The sequence below is a fragment of the Cyprinus carpio genome, chromosome A7 (assembly GCF_018340385.1).
Source record: "Cyprinus carpio isolate SPL01 chromosome A7, ASM1834038v1, whole genome shotgun sequence".
NCBI classification, from domain to species: domain Eukaryota; kingdom Metazoa; phylum Chordata; class Actinopteri; order Cypriniformes; family Cyprinidae; genus Cyprinus; species Cyprinus carpio.
The window spans coordinates 30,612,736-30,617,463 of NC_056578.1; the positions used below are offsets into that span (position 1 = coordinate 30,612,736).

The window sequence follows — 4,728 nt, forward strand, 5'->3', positions numbered from 1 at the left end:
CCTCAGCACACATATAAACAATAGTCAATTAAAGGGCATCACAATTGGTAACACTAAAATAAAAATTAGTCAGTTAGCGGATGATACAGCTTTATTCTTGAATGATTTATCACAAATTGAACTGGCTTTGGGTATTCTTTTCTTTAGTTCTATTTTATTCTTTATTGTTTTTTTTTTTGTGTGTGTGGTTGATATTATGTGATGTATGTTTATATTTTTGTTTTTTTTATTCTCTGCATTAATAATAATAATAAAAAAAGCCTCTCGAGGTGATTTGTATGCAATACGTCGTACTTTGTATTACTAAATATGTAAATAATATTTGACCTCCGATCGTCTCAGTCTGTAAAGATGAACTCTTGTCCTTCAAGGCAGCTTAAAGTAAGCTTGTGTTACTGAATGACAATAATAACCCTCAACAAACTGCTGCACACTGTAACATGAATAAAACTTGTATCGATGTCATTGGTGCTTGCTACGGCGGCACATATACTAAAATTGGATCGATACAGAGAAGATTAGCATGGCCCCTGCGAAAGGATGACACGCAAATCCGTGAAGCGCTCCATCTTTTTAGGGAAGTCGTGGCCTAATGGTTAGAGAGTCGGACTTGCAATCCAAGGGTTGTGAGTTTGAGTCTCAGGCCGGCAGGAATTGTAGGTGGGGGGAGTGAATGTACAGCGCTCTCTCCACCCTTAATACCACGACTGAGGTGCCCTTGAGCAAGGCACCGAACCCCCAACTGCTCCCCGGGTGCCGCAGCATAAATGGCTGCCCACTGCTCCAGGTGTGTGTTCACAGTGTGTGTGTGTGCACTGCTGTGTGTGTGCACTTTGGATGGGTTAAAAGCAGAGCACGAATTCCGAGTATGGGTCACCATACTTGGCTGTATGTCACGTCACTTTCACTTTCACTTTCACTTTCAAATAGAGAGGGGTAACAGATATCAGTATTGGTTTCTTCAGTAACACAAGCTTACTTCAAGCTACCTTGAAGGACAAGCGAAGGAGGAAGATGATGTCGTTCCGTGTCTCTCCTGAGAGCTCATCTTTACAGACTGAGATGATCGAAGGTCAAATATTATTTACATATTTAGTAATACAAAGCATGGCGTATTGCATACAAATCACCGTGAGAGCTTTCCAATATGCGCGCCACTGAGTGACGTCTGTACTTCCAGGTCAGAGAGCACCTATCCATCAAAAGCTCACTATCCAATCAGAGTAGATCACTGTTAAGCCCGCCCCCATGAGAGGTTTGTGTCAAAACACCAAACGTAAAACTGCGAAGTGTGAGCGAAATCTGTGGCAATGCATTCAGAATCCACGATTAGCGAAAACGAATCTTTGAAGAACATCAACAAAGAATGAAGCATATTTGAAGAGCTTGTTAAATTTGTGTTCAAGAGATGCCTCTAAAAACAGGAGATTGGCGAAGTAGCATGGCCAAAGGCACAATGGAAATTGCGAACAACAAGGGTAAGAGCAGGCAACCTTGCCTTATACCTCTATACAAGGAGAAATATTCTAAAGAAAACAGAGGCTACTGGGGCAGAATATAAAAGCTTGATCCAGGAAATCATATCTTCAGGAAAGCCAAACTTTTGGAGTTAAGAAAAGATACTCCCACTCTACCCGATCAAATACCTTTTTGGTATTGAGGGAAATCATGGCTTCAGTGGTGTCTGAGTGTGTGTATATCACATTAAACAAACACTGAAAGTTGTTAAAGGGGTTGTGTCCCCGGATAAATCCTGTTTGATCACTGTGAATTATTGTGGGTAGGATTGGTCTAGACTTAATGCAAGGGCCTAAGCTAATATCTTAAAATCAACATTTAGTAATGAAATTGGTCTATATGATTCACAGAGAGTCGGGTCCTTATTTTCTTTTTAAAATTGAGATTGATGCCTGTGTAAGAGTCAAATGAAAATAGCCTCTCTCAAACGCTTCATTATATACTACTACAAGAAGTGGCCTCAGAAGATCTGAGAACTTCTTATAGAACTCTATAGGAAAGCCTTCAGGCCCAGGCTTTAACACTCTGCATAGCCACAACAGCTTCCGTAATCTCCTGTTGCCTAATAGAAACCCCAAGTTCAGGACCAATACTGACAGTAGGCAGATGTAGCTTTTCAAATAAGGATTCAAAGAGAGGTAAATCATTAGGATATTCTGAGGAATACAGAGCTGATATTGAACAAATCTGTTATTCATATCTTGGGCAGTGTGTAACATAGTACCAGAGGAAGACTGAAATTGAGTATTCATTTTGGAGACATCTGACTGATGAGCTTGATAGGTCAATAATAATTTACTAGCCTTGTCTCCAAATTCATAAAATGTAAGGCGGGTCTTCAGCAGCATTTTCTCTTGCTGCAAAGTTGTCAATAGTTTAAATTTTAGTCTGGAGCCGAAGCCTTGCTTTATATAAGTTAGGACTCGGATTTGTTGCATATTCCTCATCCAGCTTGCTTATGCTTATCCCATCTGAAATTAATTTGAGCTTTAAGATCTCCTGTTTTCTGGCATAGGAAGAGAAGGAAATAATTTTCCCTCATATAAAGGATGTAATAGCCTCCCATAATGTAGCTCTCGAAATATCAGGTGTATCATTTGTCTCAAAAAAAAAAAATAAAAAAAAATTAAAAATAAATAAAATTCTATCTCTTTGGACAGAAATTTAACAAATTCATCATCTGATAATAACAGGGAGATTAACATACAAGGCCTAAAACATGAGTGGTAATTGGGGAAACTGAGCTTAAATAAAGAAGGGGCATGGTCCGATATCACAATGCTATGATATTCACTCGCTGAAATAAAAGATGACGTCTCGGTTACATATGGTAACCCTCGTTCCCTGAAGAAGGTTGGTGAACGATGTATTGGAATTGGGATATTGCTTCAATAGACCAATCTACTTCGAGTGTAAACTAAACGAGCCAATGCACATTGGCATGCAATTATTGCATCCAGCTGCAGCTGATCACAGCATGAGCATAAAAAGGCAGCAGGTGCAATGCATACCAGGTTTTCTCTGAGGAGCCGAGCCGTTGGCGTCTCCGTTCCTTCCTTCAGGGAACAAGTGTTACCATACGTAATCGAGACGTTCCCTTTCAGTCGGTCACTCTCGATGGCACGCTGATGACCGAAGTGCCATGGATGCTTCCCCTTCCAGTGCCCCTTGTGAAGCACCTGTGCCCCTTTTTGGTGTAGGCCGGGGCTCACAGCAAGTAAATCCATTCTTCATTGTTGAAAGCACTACCCACTTAGTGAGATTACATAACACTGGGAAAACGTACCTATTCCACTTGAAACAGTGACGCTGCGGAAGCTCCATCCTTCCTGAAGGAGGTCTCGGGAGCAAATACACATATGAACATCCGTTTGGTTGCATATGGAAAATTGAAGGTGATTGTAACCCTCTTGGAAATGGCAGAAGTCTGCTGGGGAAACACTGGCTCTGAGGCTATACCGTGGACTTTACACATATGGGATCCACTTAGGTCTCACATTTGGAACCTAGCCTTCTACCGGTTCTCAAGGATTCAGCGAGTGAAGGCCTGGCACCGGACACTCAACAGTGTCTACAATATGGACTCTCTGGAGTGGTTTTAGCAAGCCGACACAAACCGGGGCCACTACCCGTCTAAGGTGAGAACACAGGAGTCTCCACACGAAGGCTATAGAATCTAGTGAACATGTTGGGGGTCTACCAGCCCGCAGTTCTACAAATATCTGTTGGCAAGGCTCCATAAGCCAGCGCCCAGGAGGATGCAACATTTCTAGTTGAGTGAGCTTGCAACCTGAACAGACAGGGCACACCCTGTGGCTCTCTGCTTAGAGATGGCCATCCCCCCCGCCCGACCTCCGTAACAGACAAAGAGCTGGTCTGAGGTCCTCACACTTTGTGTCCAGTCTATATAGCATCTCAGGGTTCGGACGGGACAGAGCAAAGCTAGGGCTGGGTCTGCCTCCTCCTGGGGCAGCGCATGCCACCTCACCACCGGATCCCTGTAGGGAGTAGTGGGAACCTTGGAATTGTAGCTGGGCCGGGGCCTCAGGATTTACCTGGTTGTCAGCTGGCCCAAACTCTAGGCACGAATCATCGACCACAAATGCATACTGGTCCCCTACCCTCTTGATGGAGGCCAGTGCAAGCAGGAGCAGAGTTTTCGATGAAAGAAACTTTAGCTCGACTGAGTGCAAAGGCTCAAATGGGCCCTGCTGTAGTGTTTTAAGCACTAGAGACAGGTCCCAAAAGGGTATGGAGAGGGGCCGGGAAGGATTTAACCTCCTGGTCCCTCTAAGGAACCTGATGACCAGGTCATGTCTACCTACCGATTTCCCTTCCATGGGGTCATGGTTAGCAGTGATTGCAGAAATACACTTTAATAGTGGAGGGAGACAGACTTCGCTCCAGCCCTTGCTGCCAAAAAGGAAAGCACAACCCTGACCGGGCATGTCCGGGGGTCTTCTCGATGAGAAGAACACCACTCGATGAATAGGTTCCACTTCAAGGCGTAAGCGTGTCTCATAGACAGTGCTCTCGCCGAAGTGATGGTGTCCACTACCTCCTGGGGTAGGTTACCAAAAAACAGACATGAAGTTGCCCAGAGGTCTGTATGCGGGTGCCATAGGGTGCCCCGTCTTTGAGTCAGTAGATCCCATAGTAGATCCCATGCAGGCGACCAAACGTGCCATAATCTTATTTCTTTTAATCAAA

At 43.9% G+C, this 4,728-nt stretch overlaps 1 non-coding gene across 1 annotated transcript; it reads left to right on the forward strand.

Annotated features, from left to right (window-relative positions):
• Nucleotides 1-468: 468 nt before the first annotated feature.
• On the forward strand, nt 469-575 carry LOC122145835. The gene has a single exon (XR_006160568.1). It is a non-coding gene; the product is annotated as a U6 spliceosomal RNA (small nuclear RNA).
• The last annotated feature ends 4,153 nt before the right edge of the window (nt 576-4,728 follow it).